The following is a 10,832-nucleotide window of genomic DNA, read 5'->3' on the forward strand; positions in this document are numbered from 1 at the left end:
TGTAAGGCATCTTTAAGCAACTGCACATTGGTAAAGGTAATATCAGATCTGGCGCAACTTATTGCAGAAATTGCCAACACAAGTTGCATTATCTGTTCCTCATAATTCCAGTAATATACACCTGGAGGATTTTGTCCCATATGCATCACACGCTTTCCCATTTACAGAGACCAGATTCCTTAATAATAAAAAAACAAATAAACAAATAAAACAGTTTGGTCAATATGTGAAATAAAGGAGTCTGACGAGTCTGTCTTGTATTCCTCATGGTTTTGCTAAGGGGTTTTAGCCTGTTTTGATTACCTGAGCTATGACTTCCTAAGTTGACATAAGGACTGTATTGGATGCAAAGAGAAAAAGCCAAATCTTCATCTGACGTTTAACAGAAAAGAACAAAGAGCATACAACAGAGGGAGGGAGAGATGCATAATGTGACAGGTTTCTGCTTTGTCCCTGAGAGCAGCTTGCAGCTGCATATCACCAGAGTATTCTACTTGGTTCACTTCAATATTTTACAGCAGTTTCAGAATCACACTAAACTTATCCCACATTTTTTATAGTTTAGCTTTCAGAATTCATTTTCAAAATCAGACACTGCATGGAAATATATTGCCCAGAAAGCACTTTACATAACTGTTTCAGTAATTACTGTAGGTAACTAAAGTGATATTCACAGTGACTCAAAGCAGCTAACAAGGAATCCATTTAGCATACCATCTTTCCTGTTTCACAGGCATCCATGGAGCTATAAAAAATCTGTACTGTAATATGCTTGTCAGGTGACTAATGACCAGAATTAATTTGTTTTCACATCCCAAGATTCCTTTTCTGTTTTATCAACATTTAATTAAAAACTATTCAAAACCCTTTGTAGAGTACAAGTTGCTCCACAAATCCAACTACTATAAAGACTGTTAAAACATGTAATAATGAACCTTGATATGCAGCGGTATTCGCTACAGCAATGAGATCTGGTCTTGGTTTGAGCTTCTAGCTTTAGGCTTATCTCTAAGAAAAGCAATGCTTTTTCTGAAGGATTTAAAGCAGGAGTAAATTATCTTATTCAAGGATATTATAAAAAATGATTGCTAGCATCACCAGTCAATTTCAATATATATATTTAACTCATTTGGAAGCAATGGTTTCAGTTCAAAGAGAAAAGTGAGTTGAAAGAATAAAATGATTAGGCTGCGGCGATCTCTTAGTTCTATCTGACTCCATGCCATGCTATGTGGTTCCATGCCATGTGGTTTATGGCGTAATTTGAATGTTTGCTATGCAACCTTCCTCCAGTGGCTGAATTAGCTCTCCAGAAAGCTGGAATTTCATACAACATCTATTACGATGCTAGATGTACTTGCCACTGTATTGCTAATCATACTGTAGCAGCATGCATCTGCTCCAGTCAATACTGATCCTACTGTCTCAATAATGTAGAGATGGCTTTTGTCCCATTGAACTTGGGCTGCAAGGATGTAAGCAGAAATGTTTTTCAAGAACTGCTGAGTCAGAAACACGAAGATCTTTTTTTAAGTATGCCATATCTAACAACTACAATTAAGAGACAACCTATCACTTAGAGAAGATAACCCGTTCAAAATTTGCTGGCATGCCATTAACATACAATACCATCTGTGTAAAATAGCATTAAAATTATCAACTTGGCAAGCATTCAGACAGTCAGACAACCACTTTAAAAACTCCTTTCTGTTTTTTTAGCATAATGGGAAATGACAGAGACAAGCTCTAAGTAAGTTATGCATTTCTTAGGGTGTTCCCCAAGGAAGACAAATTGAGTATCATCACCTTATATTCACAAAAAGGGATTTAAGGCAAATCCAGATGAAATCAGCTCTCAAAGTTCATGAAGAATATCTGTAGCAGAGAAGGGATTTCATTCAAATTTCGTAAGTTCTCATCCGAAATCTCAACCTTCTATTTTATTTTAGTGATTTAATGTCTGGATAAAAAGTTCCTTAAAACAAAAGTTTTTGTCTTGTCAATCACATGAAAACATTTTGGAACTTTCTGCTAACAATATTAGGAAAAAAATCTTATAAAGTGGATGCTTTTAGATGTTTGGGGTTTTTTTAATATGCAGTACAGGATGTTATATGATTTAATTCAGACAGCTACAGCCAATATTTATCTCATGAGATATTTACATTGGGTTTTCTTGCACACATTGTTATAGATCTGTATGTATGTGCTTCCCACCAGCAATGATGTAAAGTCTCAAAATATGCCAAATTATTGCTTAAAACGTTGCATTGATTCCCAACATTTGTTCCCCAGAGATAGGGAAAAGTCTGGCATTATGTATCACTGTCTTCTAAATATGAACATCTTGAACAAAATGGTATTTCACTGTGATTGTTGTCATGTCTGTACAACTTGTATTTCAGCATGAAGCAATAGGAGTTCCCAGTCTACAGATTAGGATTAGATTTATCATACAAAGACAAATGCAAAGAAATATTCTTATGACAGGACAAAAGATTTGTTTTTTTTTAAGTTGGAACATTCACATCTCTGTCAGGCACTGAAAGCTGTCAAGTAAAATCAGAATATTTCAAAACTGACTGAGAACAGGTGAACAATTTACAGTTTCTTGTCAAATTAATAAATTGATATCTCCTCCGAGGAAGAACAATAGAGTAATTTCTTCTGAATTCTAGATCAAACAAGAAAATTACCACTTAAGGAGACTGCATTTTACATTCCTCAAGTCAATTAATATCACAAATGCTGAAGAGTGTTGGCAATCTGATTAGCAATGTTTTAGCTATTCGTTAGCTTCAGTGTTGCTGTAAAAAAACCACGCAGTTTAAGTGGCATTTTAATGCCTTCGTGCCTTCTGAAGCACAGACTTCAGCCATGTGAGGCAGTTGTTAGAGCTGCCCTCTCTTAGACGTCCAAAATACCACCTTGAAGTAACATAAAGCAACAGTGGGAAAAATCAGTACATCTGAAGAAAATGAGAGGCTTTAAGGAGACCTCAGTTGACCTGACTTATCCCAGTGCTTCTTTTGTGCTTTCGCATAAGAAAGAAAAACAAAAACAGAAAGTAAAGAGAAGAAAAATTATTTTTACTCAAAGCCAATTTGGCTTCAAAAATCTAAGTATTAGCTTAAAGTGTATTGCTTTCAAGTAGAGATTTCAAATGAGTTTTCCAAAAAGCTTACTCTATAGAAAACGTTGTAAATTGCTAATACCAATCATATTTTAAATAGGAAAATATTTATTTAAAAGTTCAAATGCTGTACTGTTGTTAATGGAAAAGCTCTTTCGGATTTAATTCACCATTTCACTTTTAGTGATTTCTAACTCAACAACAATTTGATGAATTGCTTTAAATACTAAAGAAGTATTCCTTCAGAGCAAATCTGGCAATTAGCAGACAAATTTTCCCAGCCTACACTGAATAATAAAGAGGGCTAAAAGAAGATTTTACAATCATTATTTTGTTTGAGACCTTAGCATTGACTGTTACTCCTGTATGATCTACAGAAAAACCCATGCTAGCCTTCAAAGCAAATGTGTCACTGTGCTTGACATTGCTGTGTAGCAGGGGTAGTGTTTCTATGAAATGGAGCTCTGAACTTCATTGTCCGCTGGACTGCAGTTGCTACATCATGGTTCATTTTCAGCAAAAGCTCACACGAGTGCTAGGGAGCCTTTCACTTTTCTCTAGCTTTGTCCTTTTCTGTTCCTGTATTATGTTAATGAGTATATAGAGCTCATCTTCACGTCTGGAACATACCAAGCTAATGCTATTGATTCCTAACATATCACAATCCACCAAAATAATTTAAGGCAAAATTGTATCTGTCAATAAGCTGTACATTTCTGACAGTTGCAGACAGCATAGAAACAAAAATATTTTCTCTCTCAAATATCTAATATTCCCAGTTTCCTCCCAAACTCATGCAATATCTCACTCCTAGAATATAAAATAGCATTTGCAAATGCAGAGGGAACTTAAGACAGATTAAGAAGCGTCTTGCACTGTTCCCTGCAGTGTTCTGTAGAGCTGTCTTCACATGTAGGCTCTGTCATTTTCTATCTTCCTTTCTGTCTACAAGGCTCCTGGCTGCTCACAGGCCGGGCTGCTGTGACGGACATAGTTTCTTGATGCCACATTGCAGCAGGCTTCTGCTCCCTCAAAGCCCTCCTCTTATCCCTGTAATTAGTTCACACAGATTGATAAAGAGCAACATCTTTAAGCCAGACTTCATCTTTTCTCTACCAGATACTGATTTCAGCCAGTTAAGGCTTCTCAGTGTTTCTAGAAATCTGTCTTGATCTATGTCCTGTGTAAATAAAGGACATTAATTGCAGACTTAGACATGCAAATACTGCTTTAAGACAACTATAACAGCATTATTAAAAAGAAAGAAAAAGAGAAATGAGCAATAAACTGAGGAGATATCATAATTTTCCCACAGTAAATGTTGTGACATCTCATATGGGGTTATACAGAGGAGTGAAAACTGAAATCATCACATTTTAACATTTTGTGTTCTTCTTGTTCCCATACTAAGTACAGATACAGCAGAAACATCACTGTCACTGGCACAGTTCACAGTTCAGTTTGTGCTTTAGGCAAACTTCAAGGTACTTTCAGAAATATTGCAGCATGGATCAAAATGTTTCATAAGCATCTTTTGATTTAGCAAAATATCATAGCTGGAACTTTATTTAGTGATAAACAGTACTTTTTTTAAAAAATGAAGTTTTAACAGAAATTGTTTGCATCAAGTTTTAATTCATTTTGTTCAGAATTCTTGTGCCATTTTCTTCTGGAAGACAGTTGACTCTTAATAATTTATTACTACTAGGTCTTATTGAGCAGTGACTCCTTTATAAATTCATGTGATTGAAAATGAATTGCTAATATATAGAAGAAAAAAAATAAAGGCAAACAAACAAGCAAACAAACAAAAGACATGGGAAATATCTTTAAAAAATGGTAACAGCTCTAACACGTCTTTCCAGACAGAAGTTTTTTTTTTTTTCTGCATGAGATAGACAGTCAGTAAGAGTGTTGGTGGGCTTTAATATTCAGATTAATCAGCTTCCTGACGGTCAGAGTCAACCTGCTGCAGGAAGCAGTTACCAAGGAGAAGCAGTGATGCCATTTGTTTGTCTGCATGCCGCTCCAGGGCCACTACAGCAGAAATAATGGTGTGGTGCACGTGGCTATCAGAGGCCCTGATGGAGTGAGGACCAGAGCAGCTTCCCAGCAAGCAGGGCTGAGGGAGAAGCTGGATGTGAGGACAAGATACTCTGCTCTCAGCACAGCAATAGATGACAACTGTGGCTCTTATTAACAAACACTGCTGAATTTCTGAGATCTAAGCGTTTTGCTTATTTGGCAAAAAGTCAGTGAGTGAAAGTAAAATAGCACACACACACACCCTTCCATTGTTCTGTTTGGAAACCTTCCACTGCTTAACAACCCCTTTTCTAGGAAAGGGGAGAGCTGATGAAAACAATATCCCTATCTGAGGATTTGATAACACTCATTATTCAAACCTCCCCTCTGAAATATCAATCTGCTGCACAAAGCCAGGTGAAAATTTCTTTTGTGAGATCCTTGGTGCCGCAATTATTGTCGTAATGGCTTTCAGCCCACCCACCTGGAAATCCTGAAAGAGCTACCCATATTTAATGCCGACAGTCCCTTTTACAGAGATCATTACAAGTTACATATTAATGAACTAATTTGATAGAATTATTCTGTGTGGTAAGTCATACCACAGCTAACAGCCGTATCAAAAGTGCTAACTTTTGTGTCTTTGATTATTTTGCAAAATCCTTAATCTTTGCCTGACAGGTTCACTGTAATTTTGCTTCTCCAGGGAAACCTTTATCTCCCGTACAAGTTCAGACTCCCCATTTTCATTATCTGTACAATGTGTTGACATATGATATAACCAGCAACCGCACAGAATAGTAACACTGAATGGCGGGAGAACGTCTCCCTGTTTATGTTACACAAAGGCTGATTTGATGGGCTGCAGCAATTGCCTCTGAGAGCAGACATAAGAGCAGCCTGACTCTTTCAAGTTGACACTTTGCAAATACCATGCAGGGCTTGCCACGGCTGCATGCTTTGTATCAATTGCACCAGGAGATACAGTAAATGTCACTCCCCAAAGCTGCACATTACCAAATTAGTCCTAGTGTCAATTGTTATCTGGCAGCGGTCAGTTGCCAAGCCAGCACTGTATTTTCAAGGGCTCGCTGTTTTACAATGAAAAAGCACAGGCCTGAGAGTGCTGAAGAACTACAGACGCCGGCAGCTGAACACGTGAGCATTGCCAAGTGGCACTATTTCCTTTTGTGCTGCCTAATAAGGCAACCCGTGTCATTCCCCAGCTGCTTGCTTACAAACAGAGCACCAAATTTGTCCCTCTGTTGTACTCTTCTATAAGCACCACTGAGAGTAACCAGTGGCAGAGCCTGGTCCAAGAGGTGTAACTGCAAAAGCAAATACAGCATGACACAGCCCAGAGAGAAGGCATATTTATGCTGGATGAGGAGAACACTGCGCTAAAGTTCCTTCTCTACTACTTAAAGAAAAAAGTGTGATACAACTTAGGTTTTTTTTATTCTTTTGGACTTCAACTACTGCAACTAACTTGTTAGAGTGCCATGCACAAAAGCCCACCTTATTTCACATTTCATGTCTAGAACATTATTTCAAACAGACAAAAAAAAGTCACCTGGCATATTTGAATGTGGTTTTCATAAAGTTGCCTTTTTGAACACACAAAACATTTATTCCATAGTAAAGAAAGGTAAAATTACTTTATTTTTATATATACTTATTTTTTCATTACTTTAAATGATTTGCCATACTAGCAAATTTGTCTTTGTTTATTTTAAAATGAATTCCAATTTATATTGTGTTTTTTTGCTGCAGGTTAAGTCTTAAATTTCTTACATACACCACATCTTAATTCTCCCACATTTCACCTTCAACTTTACAGCTAAACTTAGACAGGGGGCTTACAGGACACCATCAGAAGATTTACTTTAATACCTTGTCTTTACTAACACTTTTACAAGAATGTAGAAATAGCCATTGACTCAGACACAGGCCTGTCTACTTCAGCATGGTGTAAAATTCCCCTGTGAGTATCCCCTAGGATAATCTCTTACCTATATTAGGTCCCAACCTAGTTTTATACTTACAATTATGTTTGAGTCCTCTAATAGGAAGCTTGACAATTTGTGAAGATATACCCCAAATGTATTTTTATTCTGGGAGCAAAGTCTTGCTTTCCCTGTGAAAGGACTAGGCTTGCAAAGAATCTTTGAGATGACTTAGCAGCCTACTAGGAAATCACAGAGGTATAATTTCACCCTCTGATTTAAACAGGAGATAACGGGTGTTTGAAATTCAAAGCCAGGCAGCTGGGGTTAGAGCCCTGAAGTGCTGGTCCTTCAGAGGGGTCTCCTTTGTTTGCTTGGTGTCTCAATAGTCCTTAAAGAGGGTGAGGAAATATGAAACTCATTTCTCTCTTACCTGATTTAAATCTGAGATGAGGTATTCCAAAAACACATGAGTGCCACTGAGTCAAATTTGTCTTTAGTTTTTTAAATACAATGACAGGAAGAAGTCCTCTAGGTAGAGCACATTTTTTTCCAAAGCTGTTATAAAATATCACACACAAAAAAAACCAGAATATTTTTGAGATGTTTATGTGAAATAGAGAACCTTTTGCAGAATAAAACATCAGAGTGTTACAAATCAGGGACACCCACAGCCTTCTTTCTGGAACTGCTTCTGCTGCCTTATCTCACTGCCTGGTTCTGTGACTGATACTTGCCAGGGTGCCAAATATAGCATGGGGATACCCTTGTCAGGAAAAAAAGATTAAATCAGTGGTATTATGAGAACTTGTGCCAAGATATAAATGTCCTAAACAACAGGATACTTAAAGAGGTGGTATAGACAGGCAGATGGCTAGATTAGACTACATCACTACTTCCTTTCTTACCAGGTGCTTTCTTTCTGTATAAATTCTCATTTTCTTTTAAACATAGCTTCACTGTAAATAAGTTGAAGGAACTTTCTCTCTGCCACAGCACATAACAACTTAATTTTCTGAAGTTAAGCTCTTACTGTACATAAATATAGAAAGGAATTACCAGATTTATCTATTTCTTGGTGTAGATAAGGGGAGTCTTAATAAACATGAGTAGCATTATATCTACCCTATAATTCTTCCTCAATGAGCACTCTTAAAAGAGTGCATCATAGTCCCTCTTTTATTAGAACTAAGATGGAGAGACTGTTCTCATGTCAAACTTCTGTACATTACTCAGCAAGTAGCATAGCATGCCCTTTCTCTTGTATTCCCCCACCAGTACAGAGAATAAATGTTTAGAACAGAAATAAAAAGATTTCTATTGCTTAATTCAAACTATCCCCCAGGCCTCTCAAATCTCATTTGATTTCTCACAGATATAAGCTTTCAGAAAGTTTCATTTCAGAAAATGTGCATTGAGACACAGACTGAACCTCCAGAATAGTATTTTTTGAGGCTGTACCTCAGTACAAGGGAACTAGAGAGGAGAAAGCTGGCTTCTAGAAGGAAGAAAGTTTTTATGCCTTTAATTTCACCCCAGAAGTGTAAATCTATATAACAAGCTTTTGTATTTCATCAAGTTTTTCCTGCACTCAGTCTAAACTTTTAGAAAACTTGCTCTGTGTTTATTAGGATCTTTTACTAAAGGATTTCAAGAAAAAAATTGCAAATATTAAAACATTAGGTTTCATATCATCCCTGTGAGATGACAGTAGCCTGGATGAGGAAAAAGCAGTGAACATAGGGGTTAATGCTCATGCCAATTTAGAAGCTAGGACTCCGTGTAGAGCTTGAAATATAAAACAAATCTCCCAACTGCCAGCACTTCATTTTACTGTATGTTCATTCTTACATAGACAGGGTGGGCAAAACAGTGCGCAGTATTTCCCACTGCTTAATTTGGCAGTCATGGGCTGTGGTAAGGAGCAAAGCAGAACTGTGATTAGTAGACCATAGTCTCTCTGGCCAGTTTAAATTTACCTCCATAAAGTTATTCCTAATTTATTCTGATGCAACAAAAGAATCACAATCAGTTAGGACAAGGATATTTCATCTAATCTTTTAAAATTGTTATAGACCATCTTTATATGATAAAGTGACTTTAAGAGATGAGCAGTGGTTTCCATTTGTTTGGTTTTAAGTTTTTTGCAAAATTTCCAGCTTTTTGTTTTGCTTCTTTGTCTAAACAACTCAAATTACAGCTACCTTGGCTTAGCTCAATCAATACTGATACAAAGGTTTTTACACTTCTTCAGCTTCCCTGCTGACTTGTATTATTAAACTAGCAAAATAAAATCCCACTTCTCCTGTAATTATTCTTGTCCTGCCTAGTCCAATGAAAAAAAAAAAACCCAACAAAAAAAACCAACATGCAGACCTAGACTCAGCATTACAAATCCACATACTACATCTCCATAAACATTCAGCAAAACTTAATGAATGTCAATGGGGGCCCCTTTTTCCACAGGGAAAAATTCCAGAACTTTGCTCTAGGTGCACTTCCACATCAGACACCATTCTGTTAGAGTGCCTCTCTGCTGCCATCTGTCACATAGCAACAACATGTAATGCAAATATTGGTGGGAAGATTCTACTTTCCTCTACTGTCATGCCACCAATATCTACCTCTGATGTCATGGACCAACATCATAAAAGAATAGGCATTACTTTCGGAGCAGCCCTCATATTCACAAATATGAACTAAATCAATATGTCAAAATACTTATACTGTAGGAATAAGGAGCAAAATAGCCCCTGAATTGCCAAAATACACATAGAAGTATGTACTTTATAAGTCATTCATCATTATCCATTTATACATACAAGCATGTATGAAATTAGACTTGCTCATCAGCAGTGATGCTCTGCTACCAGCTTCTTGCACAGCAACAGTGAACTGGAACACACACTTTTCTACCAAAAGATGCTTCCACAAACATTGTGCTTATGAAATTTCATCCATGAATATATTTATTTTACATACTCTTAATAACATTTTAGAGTTCAGACACTGATTCAGTGGTAACACAATGTCCCAAATGACAGAAAATACAAAATTCTTCAATTTGCTCATCAAAAATAAGATTCACAGGTTGCAGGGTGCAGCAGAAATGCTAAGTCAGAGCCTGAAACAGGAATTGAGGACCTGGTAGGAAGGCAGGGCCAACTTAGGGGAGCTCAGGTGAATCCAATGGACTGAGTAACAGGAAGGGGTGGAGCCAGGATCCGCCATTTTCCAAACCTCATTTAAGGGTTGGCAATGGAGGCAAATCTATTTCACTGAAGGTCCCTGAACCTGTGGCCTCCTAAAAGCAAGTTCTTCATTTCTGTGGCTGCTGCGTTTGGCTTTGTCCTCATTTGCTGTAGCTTAAGACTTTGCTACCCTGCTACCATTGCTGTGCTTTCTATCACATTGTAGCATTAGGCAGTGGTTCTGCTCATTTAATTTAGGGGGATGAATGGTATTTAGTATCTTCATCGTGTAGTAAAATCTTGATGTCTTTTTCAGTTCTGGATCTGGATTTTACTTGGTCATTAGAGCAGTAAACATAAGAGACTATCAACATCCAGTAGTGTGTTTTGAAGCCAGAATCAACTTTCAGTTGGAAGTAACTCTTTTATAGCCCTGTCAACAAAAGAGATAATATTAACTATCCCTTAATCTGTCTGGTGCAGAGTCTGTCTTTAGCTGTACAGTTATGGATGTACTTTGTATTAACTTGCAGAGAG

Source organism: Tetrao urogallus, assembly GCF_951394365.1.
Source record: "Tetrao urogallus genome assembly, chromosome: 2".
NCBI lineage: Eukaryota > Metazoa > Chordata > Aves > Galliformes > Phasianidae > Tetrao > Tetrao urogallus.